General features: G+C 41.9%; 1 long non-coding RNA gene across 13 annotated transcripts in view; it reads right to left on the bottom strand.

Annotated features, from left to right (window-relative positions):
* Positions 1-17760, bottom strand: part of LOC118089812 (uncharacterized) — a 256572-nt gene that overhangs the window by 233219 nt on the left and 5593 nt on the right. For all 13 annotated transcript variants that reach the window (XR_015951414.1, XR_015951419.1, XR_015951418.1 and 10 more), the window contains exon 2: positions 16081-16312. This is a non-coding gene — a long non-coding RNA (uncharacterized LOC118089812). The remainder of the gene's footprint in view (positions 1-16080; positions 16313-17760) is intronic.

Here is a 17760-nt window from a genome sequence, read left to right as displayed (position 1 = left end):
AACCATGGTGCCCTAGATAAAGAGTATACATCAGTTATGATCTGTTTACCTATGAAGAGTTTGAGTAATCTTCAAAGATCTATGGACACAACCCCACCAATATTAAAACATTTCTAAATAATATTAATTTAAATGGCAAAGTTAATTGCATTTTTAACATCATGTCACAGAAATTAACCAGATGATTCTACAGAGTCAAACCCTACCATCACTCCCATTCAATTTACATACCGGTATATGTTTCTTCACAATATTGTGTGTGTATGTTAGTTCCTCATCTGATAAAAGTTGAACTTATGGAAATCTGCTTTTCTATGAACCACCACTGTGGATTCAGTTCCTCCTCCCAATTTAAAATCTGTTTATCAGGGGAGCCCAAAGGCACATTTAAAATTTTAAGAGAATGCTGTGGGCATCACCCCATATAGATGTCTCTCTCCACTATCTCCTGGACAAAAAGAGAGAATACACAAACACACACACACCAGATCCAGTGGAATTAAAATGTATCTTCTTGAATTTATGTTATTTTACACATGGCCCCTGAAAAAATGCAATCAAATTAAACCTTAGATTTGTAGACCACACAATAACAATCACAGATAAGACATGGGTCAAAAATGTTGATCCAAGGCACAGATCTTCATGGTTTGTACATGACAACAAAACTACCAACAAATCACACAAAACACATCTGTCATCCCAGAGGTGACCTGTGATTTGGTGGCTTTCTGGTGATTCCTTCTAAAAATTATGAGGATCCATGCCTTGTAATGCAGGGAAGCATCAGATGGTGTCAACAGAGACAAATGCAATATGTGGCTTTATTTGGGGAGAAGGGCTCATAGGAAAAGCCATGTGATTTCAACAGGAACTGTTTTACTGTATCTAATCTGCACTTTATCTCCCCCCCCCTTCTCTCTCTCCAGTAAAGGGACCCCTGACCATTAGGTCCAGTCGTGACCGACTCTGGGGTTGCAGCGCTCATCTCGCGTTATTGGTTGAGGGAGCCAGTGTACAGCTTCCAGGTCATGTGGCCAGCATGACAAAGCCACTTCTGGCGAAGCAGAGCAGCACACGGAAACACCGTTTACCTTCCTGCTGTAGTGGTACCTATTTATCTACTTGCACTTTGATGTACTTTCAAACTGCCTCTCCCTCCCCAAGTCTTCTAGATTGCTCTCCCTTCTTCTCCTACATTCCTGCATAGCTGTCAATCCTCCCTTTTTTTGCGGGAAACTCCCTTATTCCAAGCCACAGCTGTCAACCTTCCCTCTTTTTTTGCTGGAAATTCCCTTATTCCAGCGCCGTTTCCTGCTGCTATCCTGGATTGTTAGATATACCGTAGACCGTCCCCGGGACAGGTGAGGCTGCTGATCCCTTATTTTCAAATCCTAAAGTTGACAGCTATGCATTCCTGCCATTTTTCATCCCACCCTCTTTGTTGCCCCATTTGTTCAGGTGCCATTTTGAGCCCTGAAAAGTAGAGAGAGTTGTGATTTTCTTTCCCACTTCTTCATTCTGCTCTATCTATGGGGAGGAGAGAGTGAGGGGGTAGAAGGTGACCATCCTTCTCATGAGGTGACAAAGGGAGCGGGGGGGGGGGGGACTCAGAGGTTTGACGGGTGCCAGGGAGAGTCCACAAGAGTTCCATTGTGCCAACAGGTGCCAAGTTTGCAACCACAGAACTAACCCAGGGGTCCCTAAACTAAGGTCCGGGGGCCAGATCCGGCCCAATCACCTTCTAAATCTGGCCTGCCTGGTGTTTTTACATGAGTAGAATGTGTCCTATTATTTAAAATGCATCTCTGGGTTATTTGTGGGGCATAGGAATTAGTTTATTTATTTATTTTTCAAAATATAGTCCGGCCCCCCACATGGTCTGAGGGACAGTGGACCGGCCCCCTGCTGAAAAAGTTTGCTGACCCCTGAACTAACCTGTTCTCAACAATGAATGCTCATCTCAGCCTCTCTAAAAAAAATTAGTGGGGAACAGGATGGTGTTTAAAATATAACACAAAACAAATGGGTTGTTTCCTTACAAGCACCCTAGTTCAAGGGTAACTTTATAAATACCACTGTTGCCAAGGCCGGATAAAAGACACTTACATAAGATCAACTGACATTAACAGAAGAGGTGTTAAGAGTGTCCTCCAACTCAAGGAATTCCCAGATAACATGAAAGGTAGAACTAGACATGTTTGGAATTCTAGCTGTTCTTAACACTTCCTCTGCCTGCCTGGGTTTCATAACTCAGAGGGGGAAAACAGGTGGGGTGAGGCACTGCAGAGGAAAGGTAGCAGTGGGGTGGCGGGAGAGGGGTGTTAAAGCACCTGCTGCTTTTCATCTGGATATGCCCCCCCCTCCTCACAGAGAACTCTGCTCATCACAAATCTAGAAGTCTCATTTCAAGTCTAGCCTTGATCCCAGAAACAGATTTTAATTAGTACTGCGGTTCCTTCAACCATCATCTGTATGTTATCAGTTTAAAAGATGAAATGATGCAGTGATGGGTGACATTAATTTAACACACACGTAGCAAAAAATGTTATGTATTAAGGGAACCCGTTTTGTAAATATGAACGCACAACCTCAATCCAACAATACCTTGGAGGCCTGGGACTCCAGGGTCTGTACCTACTCTGGACTTCCTCATTCGCCTCTGCAAATGGAGCAATTCCCCTGATGACACCTGGCCCAAAGATGAAAGGGGAAGGAGCACTTCTAGATCAATAGCTCCCCTGCCCTTGGAGTCTGTTGTGCACACTGTTAACACATGCAGGGCTCCAAATTGGAGCGGTGAGCTTGCCGCATTAAATGACTCCTCAAGTCTCTTTTTCTTTCTCCTAGCACTTTGAGAAAATTGCAACCAACCAATTAAAAGGGTTTTTTTTACTCCATTAACTCATTTCCTTGTAACTGACTCATTAACCATTTAAAATACATAATCTGTACCTTGATGTTGGACATACTTTCCAATATTTAATTAAGATAACATTTCCCCAGAACTGGATTGCAGGCGAAAAATTTGCTTTTTAAAGAATCATTAAACACACATTGCTCATTTTTAAAAGGTACATAGGAATTTGTAATAATGCAGAAATGCCATATGCACCAAACATCCATCCCCCCAAATGACTGGCTCGATTTGTGTACCACCATTTTAATCTGCGGTTAATCAATCATGCCTATCAATCAAAGAATGAGCTCAACTCTGCTGTTAGGACGACAATTAATTCTTGGACGCCTCAACAAGTCATCCAAAAACAGAACTGAATTAACGAATAGCTTCCAGCCAAAACCAAAATACTCTTCTCTTTCCACTCAAAAGAAACTGAGTAGTTCTAATTAGAAAGGGAAGAGTTGGGTTGCCTCTAGATGGAGTTTGGACGCAAAATATGTAAGAAATTTAGTGAGTAAAAGAGAATATATAGGAAGGAGGAAGGAAGGAATAGAGAGAGGGGGGCCTTATTTAATCAGACTGTGGACATTTTCAACATTTACCATATACTCCCCACTCACACCAAACACACACACACACTTTTTCTAAAATAACAGCATTTTGGAAGTCACTGTTTTTCATTTCTTCTGCTTCACATGTTTTTCCTACAGACTATGCCCATGCAAAAAGCAGACCTCTTGAACTCCAAAACATTTGTGAAAGAGTGGTGACAGAACAATACTGGGGAAAATAAAGCTTTGTGTGTAATTGAAAAGAGAGATTCTTCCAGGACGGGTTCAAACACCGATCTTGTAGTTTTTGCTTAGCTCTCCCCATCACCACCAATTCCACTTGCTTAATAAATTAGCAAAATAGGTCCTTGTGCAGTGTTACCATTCATTGTATAAACGGCTGGTTCCCAAAGCGCTTCCTAAGAGGACCTACCAGTGGAATTTCATCTTTGTTCGAGACCCACTTAACCTAGAAGTGAACTCTCTCCCTCCCTATATATCTTTGTGCTACAAGGCATTCAAGGCACACTACTAGCAGGCTAGTGATCCATAAATAAAGCCCTCATGACCTGTTGGAGGGACCTTAGTCTCTCTCGGGGAGCCACTGGTTTAATCTCTTGCATCTTTCCTATTCAATACATTTTAAAAAGAACTTTGCAATTAAAGCAATTTTAGAATTCTATTGTGTGCAAAGGAATAAATGCAGGATTTGTTCTCCCCGAACCCTTGGGAAAACATCTCAGTACATTCACCGCAATCTTCATTTGATTTTCTCCACCTGTCTTGGGTTAAAATACCATATCCTACTTGAAATTTTAGCCACACATCCCCAGCATGGATTTATCCTTGTGGGGAGTAAAAATATCTTATTTGATTTTTAAAAGGTTTACTAATTTAAAAATGGATGAGTGGAATTTACAGAAATTTCATGTTCCTTAAATAAATATTATTTGTGTTATAATGTAAAGATAAGTGGAAGAAGATCACAACTCAGACTAATAAAGGAAAGTTTCCTCAATTGATGAGGAGAGAAAGAATTCACAAAACTTAGCGGGCTTTTCAAAAAAAAGTAATCCACTTGTACTTCACTGACTGGTTTTCAGACAAGAAGTATACTTACAATATGTTATATGGAATAGACTTCTGATTTGTCTAGATTGAAAGCACTTGAAAAAGGTTACACATTCATTTGTTTATGTAATTGTTGTACCAGCAGTTTAATGGCGGCAAAGATAGTCAAGCAGAGGCCTACTCTTCCTCTTTAGCCGGACTTCATCTCTGCTATTTTAAAGAACTTTAACATTTCAATGGCACACCAAGCTGCATCATTCTTAGCTCTTGAAATGTAGGGGCCTTTAATTAACAGTAGGAAAGCTGTAAAGGGCAAGGCAGTGAAATAAAATGGAGAAAGAGGCTTTTTTTTTTTTAGTGAGAGAGAGAGAAGTCCAGGAATTGAAGCAAAAAAAAAACCCGATGTTACTAGAAGCAGGCGCTGGTTGGGGGGGGGGATTGATGGAAGAGCCCTGAAACCCTAAGGAGGCAATGAAGTGACTGGGAGCAAGAGCGGGCACTGTATACTACTCCTATACCTAATTGACAAAGGGCAGCTTAAAAAATATTTAAGTAAAGATGGAAATAATGGGAACCAAACAGCCAATTCTTGGGCTTCAAGCTTCTAGGTTGCAGAAAACACACATTATTTCAGAGTGTTTCTGTTACCAATCTCCAACACTATAGAAAGGATACTCGACTGTTAAGTCTCCCCTCTCACGCAAAGTGTTCGCCAAAAAATAATCGCACTATTTCATTAGCACTGATAGAAAGCATGACATCTCACACAATTCTGGACGAGCAACACCTTTTATTGGCCCCTTTCGTCTATAAAGCACACTAGATTCTTCTTGCAGGCCCAATTTATGTATTTTATTACTGTATTTTCTTTTAACAAACCTATATTCTGTCTACTTTCTAGGTAAGTCACGGCAGCTAAGAATTCAAAATACCAAAAACATTTTTAAAAAGGTCCCTTGCTTATATTTAATCAATCATAATACACACACACACAAACACACACACACACCCCAATATTAAATTCCAAAGAGAAAAACGGTAACTCCGAGGACTTTTCCACCAGCCGTGTGTTTACTAGCCACCTAAAACAATATAATGATGGGGCCTGAAGCAACTTGCTTAGCCAGGCAACCCTCCCTTGCCCTGCTTGCCATCAACCATGTCTCACCTTGTCAAAGGATCTGACTCAAGCCTTCATGTGATGAACAGAGTATGGAAGGTGGCACAGCCCTTAAGATACCCAGGTCCTATGCCCAAGGCCACCCCAAAGAGAGCGCACAGCCCAGGACAAACCACATTGGGTGTCGCTCCCATTGCTTGCATCCACGGTGCCCCCAAAGCACGGCTGATCTTGTTGAGCCTCAAGGGCAACCATACCCAAGCTATTCAGACCTTTTAGAAGTTAACACCAGCACCTTGCACTGAGCCTGCAAGGAAAACTGGCAGCCAGTGCATATCATGCAAAATTTGTGTTTCTTGAACAATCAATATTTCTTGAACACAGGTTTTCCAGGCACCAAGTCAAAAGGTTGTCAGATCATATGCAGCTTGTGCAATAACTTGTTTCAGCTCCTAATGCATTTCTTAACAGTCAGTCAAACAAAATGCATATCTTTTTATAGAGCTGGGAGTTAATAAAATGGTGCAAATTGCTTTTTTACGGGGCATGTGGTTTAAACATTTTAATTCTGTCTGTTAACAACAACAAAAAACCCCACAGTGATTGTTGTAAGCAGGTTCCTATATGAAGATATCCTGCTTCTATTTTTTTACTTAGTATTCTTGCTCTCAATTGGGTCCCTTACCAGCACATTTCTGTACAGAAGCCATTTTAAATGCTTGCACAGTGTTTTGCTTTTAAAGTGATGTCATAGCAGAGGGGAGAGAGAATGGGAGAAAGGAGGAGCCAGGATAGAGCCAGGAGTTCTTCCTCATACAAACCCAGAAAAACCCACACTCCATTCACTCTTACCTTATTACATATAAATGAGTTAAGAAACCTCACTGTAATAAAAGAATATCAAAAGACTACATTACTACCATGCCACATCTAATTATGAAACCAATTATAACCATTATTGGTATGTTTTTATTGCAGAGATGGAGCTGTACAATAAAAAAAAATCAACTAGCAAATGATTATGATCTTTATTGGACACCATTATCATCCACAGGGAGAATTTCTTTTATTATGGATAAAGAAAAGCAGTTTCTCTGAAAACCCTCCCACCTCTCATTTGGCCCAGCTGTTACGTCATGGCCACACCTAATTATTACTTTAGCCAGAAAACCAATTTGGATTTCAGAATCTTAACATGAACAAAACAACGCTCAAATCACAGTAAGAATTTCAACATTTACAATGAGAGAAGCAAGACTGGGAACTTATAAGCCATTTTTTGTTACACCTTACCTCAAAATATTCTTTGGGTACACAGTGGACCACTTCCATTTTAGTACGACAAAGACACAAGTGTGGCTGCGCTGCCATTGTAAAGCTTAGACAACACAATGCGTATAATTGCTAACCCATTGGCTTTAGTACCAACCACTAATAACTATGGGTGCTTTCTAAACACAGTACTACACATAAGCATGTACTCAAAACCTAATGGAATCTGAAGTGTGACTGAGAATTACCAGAAATGTTTTATGCTATAGAGAGGACAGTACGGCATTATGCTGGAAAATCAATGCAACTATTCAGAAGCTCACATTTCCTGTAACAGGAGTAAATCCAAGTGACCACAGAGATAATAGTGTCCAGCTCTGCTATCATTAATTAGGGCAAGAACAGGAAAGAAGCTGTGACCATTTATGAGAAGGGACTACAGTGCTATCCTTGTTTCCATCCTTGTGCGCAGATTGTGCCTCACCTCATTGCAACATCCCAATTTGGAGAGATGAAGACAATTTTGAAATGGGCAAGCCATTTGGGGAAAGCTTGAAAATCAACCACACAATTTGGGAAAAACACAATTTGGATATATTCTGGCTGTAGAATTGTTTAGTTTTGAGTTAAAAATGAAGACACAATACTGTATTCTGCATTACAAGATCTGGACTCAAGCAAATTTGCTAGATATACATATACATACCGGTAAATACATGATAGATTATAGATAGATGATGATGATTAGATAGATAGATAGATGATAGATAGATAGATAGATAGATAGATAGATAGATAGATAGATAGATAGATAGATAGATAGATATCCTAGATAAGGGGTCAGCAACCTTTTTCAGCTGTGGGCCTGTCCACCGTTCCTCAGACCATGTGGTGGGCCAGACTATATTTTGGGGAGGGGGGGGAATGAATGAATTCCTATGCCCCACAAATAACCCAGAGATGCATTTTAAATAAAAGCACACATTCTACTCATGTAAAAGCACGCTAATTCCCGGAACGTCCGCAGGCCGGATTGAGAAGGCAATTGGGCAGCATCCGGCCGCTGGGTCTTAGGTTGCCAACCCCTGTCCTAGATACATAAGGGATGTGGGTGGCACTATGGTCTAAACCACTGAGCCTCTTGGGCTTGCCGATCAGAAGGTCGGCGATTTAAACCCCTGCAAAAGGTTGATCTCCCATTGCTCTGTCCCAGCTCCTGCCAACATAGCAGTTCAAAAGCATGCCAGTGCAAGTAGATAAATAGGTACCACTGTGGCAGGGAGGTAAACGTCATTTCTGTGCGCTCTGGTTTCCTTCACAGTGTTCCATTGCGCCAGAAGCGGTTTAGTCATGCTGGCCACATGACCCAGAAAGTTGTCTGTGGACAAACGCCGGCTCCCTTGGCCTAAAAGTGAGGTGAGCACCGCAACCCCATAGTCGCCTTTGACTGGACTTAGCCGCCCAGGGGTCCTTTACCTTTTACCTTTACCTATATACACACTTTACAATAAGGACCATCTCTGCTGCAAGTCCCAGGAGAGCTGCTTCCTGCTGTATTGGGCTCTTCCCACCTAGTCCAGGAGGGTGGAGCCCTGACTAACTCCAGCAAACGTTAGCAGCCACTATTGCTTAAAGCAGAGCTTTCCAAACTGTGTGTTGCAAGACATTAGTGTGTCGGCTGCAGTAGGTAGGTGTGTCATACGAGTGCTCCCTGCGCTCTTCCTGGGCCTGGAAAGGGATTACTTTAACCTCCAGTTTGCTAGTAAAACTGAATTACTGCGTCATGAAATGATGCATATCTAAAAAGTGTGTCAACAACATGAACAGTTTGGAAAGCTCTAGCTTAAAGGGTCTGAGACCATCTTGCCTGCAAGACCTGCTCTTCGGTAGGCCTACAGACTGTCAGGGTTGGGTGTTGTTTAGGAGTTTATTGATGGGCTCGCATTTTAATTGTACAGATGTTTAATTATTGCTGTTCTTGGTATTATGCATTTGTACCTTTATTGTTAGACCTTATTGTGAAATGTGCGGGGACCATTTGATTTTAATTATATAATTACAGAGGTGTTTTGTTGTTCATGGCTACTCAAATTTTGTTTTATTTTTGTAATTACAGTATGTGTATCTTCTGATGTTGTAAATCACCTTCAGCTTGGTTTCACTTTGGGAAAATGGCATACAAATTAACGATGATGATGATGACGATGACGAGGATGAAGCCCCACAATTAGTTCATTTAGCTCAGCAGTGTCTACACTGACTGGCAGCAGCTCTCAAGAATTTCATTATTACTATTTTATTATTTATTAAATTTCATCTCAGGGAAGTTCACTGAATAAAACCTCAAAGTACATAGTAAAAACAAAACATAAAAATCCCTCCCATAAACACATCTTAAAGGATTGCTAATCAACCCAAGGCCTTGTTGAAGACGAACACTTTCAATGGGCACCTAAATATGTATAATGAATTAGTCAGACAAACCACCCTGGGGTTTCAGGGAGTTTCAGACACGGGTCTTTTCCAGCCCACTTGGAGATGCCAAGATGAGGGCATGGAACTTTCTGTATGGACATAAGTCAATCTGCCACTACATCCCTTTCTCAAGCATTAATGAAAGAATTTTCATAATCAAATGGTTATTGATATTTTAGTCCTTTCACCCACTTAACCTAAGCATATAAGAAAAAAACAGAACACCGTTTTTATTAATGTTAGGATATTTACTCAACTAATAGAGGGTAGAGAGGTGGTAGACAGAGTTAAGGCTATTGAACAGAACATATTCCCAACCTGAAAAAACAACTCCCCCCCCCAAAAAAAGACCATGAAAACTCAGTACAGGACAGTCAAATGAAAGTTCTTCTTGCGCTCTAGATGCAAACTAAGCATCTCAAACTAAGCAAGATTTTCAATTCATGAAAAACTGCAGTATATAAAGCTAACAAGTGTCTGTCATTAAATCAAAACTGACATCTTTGTTAAGCCTAAAGTACATATAAACTGGCAGCTACCAGATATGCAGACATTAAAATTACAAAGACTACAGATTGGTTGAAAACCTATCAGCGCAGCCACACACGGAGAGGGCATGGGTGTATTTCTCACGCCAATAAATGCAAACACCTGGGAAGAAGGACCTGTGGCATATGTTCCTTCTCAAGGAAAAACTAGGCATTGCTGGACCAAGAGGTGACTGTCAGGTAACAAATAAGGAGGGTGGGAATTTACAGAGAAGAATTGGTGGGGACAATGGAGTGATTAAACCTGCTGCTCACCAATTCTTCCTAGGCCCGCCCTCCGCCCACCCGCCCCTCTCTCTCTCTCTCTCTCTCTCTCTCTCTCTCACACACACACACAGAGGTCTGGGTTCATTTCCAGTGTTGACTAGTGGAGAACTGAGTAGTAGAGGGGGAGAGAATAACTGAAAAATGCAGTGAGGAAAAAAAGAGTAAAGCAGCCCATGTCATTCAGCAAATCTTCCATCCAGATGTCCCTTCATGCCTATTAGAATCAGAAGTCAGTTACACGCTTCGAAATGCCATCTGAACATTGTAACATAGTTGCTATCTATTTCTGAGTCCAAATTATAATATCAAGAAAATCTACAATGAATCACGAGTTTTGTCATTTAATGTCATTCCAACAATCAGTTACAGAAATATTCCAATATACTTCTAGAACATCTAAATCGCCACCACCACCAGCAGCCATGGAACATCTTACAGTGGCGAAAGAGGACCAATATGTTCATTTATTTATTTGATCACTAACAGTAATTTAACAGTATGAAACAAATAAGAACATAAAACACCTATTTCCAGGGATGCTGTAAGCTGCAGCATAACCCACTCAGTTTTTCAGGTGGATTCAAAGGTAAGAAGGTACCTTTGGGTAAGATACATTATGGATCAGATTCCGAAATGTCAAAATTTTATGGTGAATCTAAAATGGGCCCAGATCATGGTTAGGCCTCCATGACAGAAGGCAGCGACATTAATGTAAGGCATCAGGGTGTATAAGAATCAGTCCCAATTACGGCCTTCATGATGCAATAGTATCCATATCCCCGGAAAAAAAGATTCATGCAAAATATCACAACTTTGAGATGTATGATTTAACAACAATGAGTGTTGTAAGGACTTTATTATGTCATAAATTCATGTATCAACAAATTGTACATAGTTAAGTTAAAGATATTTGTAAACTATAAGTAAAAAGTAAATTTGAATAATGAAAGAGACAGCGCCAAAGAAAAGGATGACAGTAAGAAACAGAAAAAGAAGAAGGGAAGTCGCAGTACAACAATATTAGAAATGAGCTTGAAAGTTGATATTGCTATTAGCAACTTTTTTCTTTTTCTTCTTTGTTTTTGTTTTTGCTTATTGTTTTTTGTTTGTTTGTTCTTTTTTTACTTTATAAAAATTTGTGGGATTTATAAAATTGTGTGGGATTTACTATATAATATAAGAAATAATTGAAATTGGAATATTAACGAATGAAATGATTTGTATCAGTGTCTACTTTGGAAAATCTAATAAAGATTACTTTAAAAAATATATATCACAACTTTATCAGCTAGTGCGAAAGACCTGCAGCAAGAGAGCAGGTAACAGAGAGAAAGGAATTTGCATGGGGGAGGAAGCATCCTCATGCCTTTATCCCGGTTCTTGGGCAACACTACCCCCACTCAAACCCAATCCACTGAAGTGAGGTTTTCACTGCCAACTCACCATGAAGATGAGCTCAGGGGAAGGCTTGCTTCCCCAACCTGCCCCTGCTGCCCAGCATTCAGCAGGGTGGTTCCACTGGATCCCAGGAATACTGGACTAATAATCTCCTTGAGTCAGACAGCAATAGAAAGTGGTTGGTCAGAAGCACTTCACCCAAAGGTGCCTCAGGTTACTTACCTTACCCTCCCTCCAAATTAGTTCCCAGCCTGCCCCAAATGCCAGCTGAAAGAACCAGCCTCCTACCCCCTCACACAATTCCCAAGGTCAAACAAACCTTGCTGCAGATCTTTCGGGAAAATGTCAAACCACTCAATAAAGTGATGGGACACTAAACAGATGTGTCAAAGAAAAATGAGAAAATGTGAAAATGAGAAAAATAAACCCCACCAGAGGTGAAGGTCCATTTCTTGGCCTCCCGGTTCATTCACAGCCTGACCCTGTTAATCCTGTTGAGGTGGAAGGTACTGTACTTCACCAGGAAAGATGCTCCAACATCTCAAACCATGCTAGAGGCACCTTTGAAGGTGACTCGGAAACTGCAATTAATCCAGAATGCGGCAGCTGGACTGGTGACAGGGAGCTGCCGCCGGGACCATGTAACACCAGCTTGAGATACCTACATTGGCTCCCAGTACACTTACGAGCACAATTCAAAGTGTTGGTGCTGACCTTTAAAGCCCTAAACAGCCTCAAGTCCAGTATACCTGAACGAGTGTCTCCACCCCCATTGTTCAGCCCAGACACTGAGATCCAGCGCCGAGGGCCTTCAGGCGTTCTCTCGCTGCGAGAAGTGAGGTTACAGGGAACCAGGCAGAGGGACTTCTCGGTAGTGGCGCCTGCCCTGTGGAACGCCCTCCCATCAGACGTCAAGGAAAACTATCTTACTTTTAAAGGACATCTTTAAATGAGAAGGGCAGCCTTCTCATTCGCCCAATTGCATTAGGCGTACGACTAACAGCCAATCTAACAGCCGGACATTTACTAATTCAACTTACCTCAACAGCAGTTCTTGTTCTTGCAAATACTATAACCGTAACCGCCTCAATAACTTTAATTATTCTTATTTTATTAACCTGTCTAGAAATAGCTGTTGCCTTGATTCAAGCATATATCTTCATCTTACTCTTAACCCTTTACTTACAAGAAAACATCTAATGACCCAACAAGCACACCCCTTTCACATAGTAGACCCCAGCCCATGACCTTTGACAGGAGCCATCGCAGCTTTATTATTAACATCTGGTTTAGCAGCATGGTTTCACTTCAATAACACAAATATTATATACTTAGGCCTAATTATTATAGTATTAACCATGCTTCAATGATGACGAGATGTTATCCGTGAAGGAACTTATCAAGGTCACCACACAATACCAGTACAAAAAGGACTTCGACATGGTATAATTCTATTCATTACATCTGAAGTACTATTCTTTCTAGGCTTTTTCTGGGCTTTTTATCATTCTAGTCTAGCCCCAACTCCAGAACTTGGTAGCCACTGACCTCCAACGGGTATTCAACCTCTAAATGCCTTTGAAGTTCCACTATTAAATACCGCCATCCTACTTGCCTCCGGAGTAACAGTAACATGAGCCCATCATGCTCTAATAGAGGGAAAACGAAAAGACACCACCCAAGCATTAGCTTTAACAATTTTACTCGGCTTATATTTTACAATACTACAAGCAAGTGAATATTACGAAACCTCCTTTACTATTTCAGATAGCGTTTACGGCGCCACCTTTTTTGTAGCCACAGGATTTCACGGTCTCCACGTAATTATTGGTTCAACCTTTCTTCTTATTTGCTTAATTCGACAAACATTTTATCATTTTACAACCAATCACCACTTTGGATTTGAAGCAGCCGCCTGATACTGACACTTTGTAGATGTTGTATGACTATTCCTATATGTATCAATTTACTGATGAGGTTCATACTTTTTTAATATAACTAATATAGATGACTTCCACTCATCCAATCTCAATACCTGAGAAAAAGTAATGAACCTTATAAGTATACTAATTATCTCCGCAACAATCTCTACCCTCTTAATTTTAATTAGCTTTTGGCTTCCACAAACACTACCAGATGCAGAAAAACTCTCCCCTTACGAATGTGGATTCGACCCTTTAGGCTCCGCTCGACTCCCGTTTTCCATTCGATTTTTCCTAGTAGCAGCCCTGTTTAGGGAAGTTTTTAATGTTTAATCCTGTATTGTGTTTTTAATATTTGATTGGAAGCCACCCAGAGTTTCTGGGGAAATCCAGCCAGATGGGCGGGGTATAAATAAATAAATAAATAAATAAATAAATAAATAAATGTTGTTGTTGTTGTTGTTATCAATAAACCCTCAATATAATGAAGATTTGGGAGGGGGGGAATTGAAGTTCTCTTTACAACTTGGAAAACAAGAGATTATTCTTCTCTCCCTAATGTTAAAAATAACCAGCCATCCTCAACACTTTTTCTTAAGGAGTGCATACTTAACTGCCCTACATCTTTTCCAGACCTCAACAAATCTTTTGGGAGAAAATATGCATATCAAAAGCAACTATTTTTATGGCACTATGCCCTAAATACAAACAGAGCATACAAAACTGACAAGACAAAAACCAAAGCAAACACCACAACTATCTGAGATACCTTTCAGAGGCATGCATTTAACATTCACCCAATCTTAAACAAATCCAAAAAATTGCTTCTATTCTCAACGCTAATATTTTACCCAAATACTTATTTATTCCCCCCATAGTATCCACCTTGACCCAAGGGCGTACCCACCATGCGGCAAGTTAGGGCAGCTGCCCTACTCTAGAAGCAGGGCTGGTGGGCAGAGGCGGAGCACAGCCCGGCGGAGCGCGAGTTCGCCATTCCTGCCGCACCGCGCCGCACCCTCCCTCCAGCTCCCCGGCGCGCACTCAGGCAAGGCCAAGCGCGGCGGGGAACCAGGGAGCGCGGCGCGGTGGGCGGGAACGCCGAACTCGCACTCCGCTGGGCTGGGCTCCGCCTCCGCCCACCAGCCCTGCTGCTAGGGAGGGGCACAGCCCGGCGGAGCGCGAGTTCGCCGTTCCCGCCCGCCGCGCTGCGCCCTCCCTCCAGCTCCCCGTCGCGCCCTCTGGCAAGGCCAAGCGCGGCGGGGAACCAGAGAGCGCGGCGGGCGGGAACGCTGAACTCGCGCTCCGCTGGGCTGGGCTCCGCCTCCGCCCACCAGCCCTGCTTCTAGGGAGGGGCACAGCCCGGCGGAGCGCGAGTTCGCTGTTCCCGCCCACTTTGTGGCCCCTCCCCTTCCGTGCCTTGGCCCCTCCCCTTGCCCCCCTAGTTTTGATCCTGGGTACGCCCATGCCTTGACCACTTAAAGCCATAGCCTAATTCACTGTGTAAATGGACACTCACGATATGTACAAATGGTCGGCTTCCACAAAAGCATCCAACAAGACAAACTTAAAAGAAAAGGCTGCAGTAAATTTCAGACGGTGTAGGGAGAGATACCCAGAGATCCTAACCACCTTTTAAGAACAGCAACACCCAATCTAGGTATCACTTTTGTAAGGCCAAGCAGGGTCAAAGAAGGTACAGTCCAAAAAGGTGATGTGGCCCAAGTCACATTGAAGGCTGGGTTCCAGGGCAGGCGGGAAAAGACAAAGAGGCAGCAGACGAGCAATGTGTTATAAGGCAATGGAAATAAATGAGTCTGTGACAAGTTGCTCAGACTGGGAAGGTCAAGTCTATGGGTCACAATATGTCTCTTGACCTAGACCACCTGATTCCTCTGAACTAACCAGTTAAGAATCTCTTCTTGTCTGTGTGGACCAACAAGACTCAGGCCAGCCAGATCCAGATAGAGAGAGACAGACAGACAGACAGACAGACAGACAGACACACACACACAGAGAGAGAGAGAGAGAGAGAGAGAGAGAGAGAGAGAGAGAGAGAGAGAGAGAGAGAGAGAGAACCTGTGGCCCTCCAGATGTTTATTGTTTATTTATTTATCCCATCTTTCCTCCAAGCAGCTCAAGGCAGCATAGATTGTTGTACCACTTCACATTTCACCCTCACAACATTCCCCACGAAGTAGGTTGGCCTGAAAGGCAGCGAATGGTCCAAGGTCACCCAGTGAGCTACAAAGCTGAGTAGGGGATTTGAAGCCTGTTCTCCCATGTTCCAGTCTGACGCCACACTGGCTCCAGCTCCAAACATCCCTGACCATTAAACATGCCAACCAGGACTGATTGACACCAACAACATCTGGAGGACCACAGGTTCCTGATGCCTTACACATGCCTCAACATTTCAGAAGCTGTATTTAACAAATGAACATATTTTGGAGCACATAACTGACATGCATAACATAGCTAAATCCCAAGTTTGGCATCAAATCAGTACTTGAGTAAGACCTATTCTGAACAACACTGTTTATTTTACACATACCTTATTCTGAATCACGGAGGTGACCAAGCCATTCAACTACAATTTTCACCGGCTTCCATTTGGAGAAATTCTTCCAACTTATAAATCCAAATATTGGTGTCTTCTTTGGATTATACTGTATTCCACAATGAGAAGGTTAATAAAACATGGCATCTGTCTGGTTCTGGTTGATACAGATTTAGACGTAGCTTGCTGGCAGGTATCCTGGTTCAGAGATATTCACACTGTTTACCTATTCAATAGAAATGAAAGGTTGTAAGCTTTGGTATTGGCACATTTCAACAGTTACACTATAAAATAATTCTAAAGCTGTGATTGTAAGCACACATACTTGGACTTAAGTCTGACTGATTTTTAAGTAAGGTCTGTTTTCACCTAAACATGTTTCGAATTCAGGTGGAAGACTCCTGTGAGCCTAGTTTGTGTTCAAAGATGAAAGTATCAGAACAACCCTGATATTCCTTTGGAACAGGGGTGCTCTAGGGGACCACATGCCAATGATGAGTGTGACCATTTGCACACACAAGGGCAATCTGCATCCCCATCAGGGCACTGTGCTCTGCCCAGCCCAGTGCAGAATCTACTATATAGTTTTCCTTTTGGCTGCTGCAAAACCTGGTAGGGCTTCGGTGGGGGACAGAAAAATGTTTGCTGGGGAGGGTAAGCCAGAGCCCCAAACAGCAGGTGAGCCACTCCTGCTTTAGATCAGTGGTTCCCAATTGGGGTTCGCAGACCTCAAGGGGTTCACATAAGTAAACCATCCAGGGAATCTGTGGCACCATTCACATAACAAAAGCAATCAATGATAGAGATATGAAAATTTTCAAAAGTAAGGTGTCCATAACTTGGCTTTTGAAAAACACAGGGTCTGCAGTACTTAGCTCATTGGGAGCCACTGTTCTAGAAGCTTTTATTGCAGTGCAAATCTATGTGTGCCTATTTAAAAAGTAAGCTCCACTGGACTTAATTGGAGTTCCTCCCAGGTAAAGGCATAGAGGATTGCAGCCTAACCCATTTCATCTCAACCACTGTACTTTTACAATTAAGCACCACCCATTTTAGGAGTATTACAGAAGCAACTTTTCCTCAATAGGGTTTTTCCACATGCATTGAACTTTTAAATCTTACCTCTGGCAACTTATCATTACCCATTAATTCCTCGCAACTACAGCAAAGATGAGTCTGGCGCACAGTTAAGCACAAATTTTATTGAGTTTTGGTGCACAGTAAAGCACAAATTCTGTTGTTTGCATAAATCACAAAGTACACAAGAAGACTGACACAATAACTAAAAGAGTATCAAATGGATACCATCCTAGACTCTTAGGCGGTTACAAGTGGGTCCACAAATCTAAAGTTACAAACATTACTCTTAACTGCCTGTTAAAGGGAAGATTTCTTAAAGTTACTGGCAACTCAACCCGTAGGCAGATACAATTCTGAGGAAATGTGTCCCCCCAAAGACCATGCTCTCCTGACTTTATAATCTGCATACATTTGAAAGTTTTCTGTTCCTGTAGATTTAGTCGCAAGATACACTATAACTTCATTACAGTACACTATAACAAAGCCCAAAGGGAAATCTGCATCAGAGAAAGGATGAAAGGAAGAAAGAGATGCTCAAATCACTTCCTTCTGCCCATCAATTTTCCCCTGAAATTTCCCATCCCTATTTAAATT

This window comes from Zootoca vivipara, chromosome 8, assembly GCF_965207765.1.
Source record: "Zootoca vivipara chromosome 8, rZooViv2.hap1.1, whole genome shotgun sequence".
Classification (NCBI taxonomy): Eukaryota; Metazoa; Chordata; class Lepidosauria; order Squamata; family Lacertidae; genus Zootoca; species Zootoca vivipara.
Note: the sequence above shows the minus strand (reverse complement) of the source record. Positions and strands in the feature narration are given on the sequence as shown.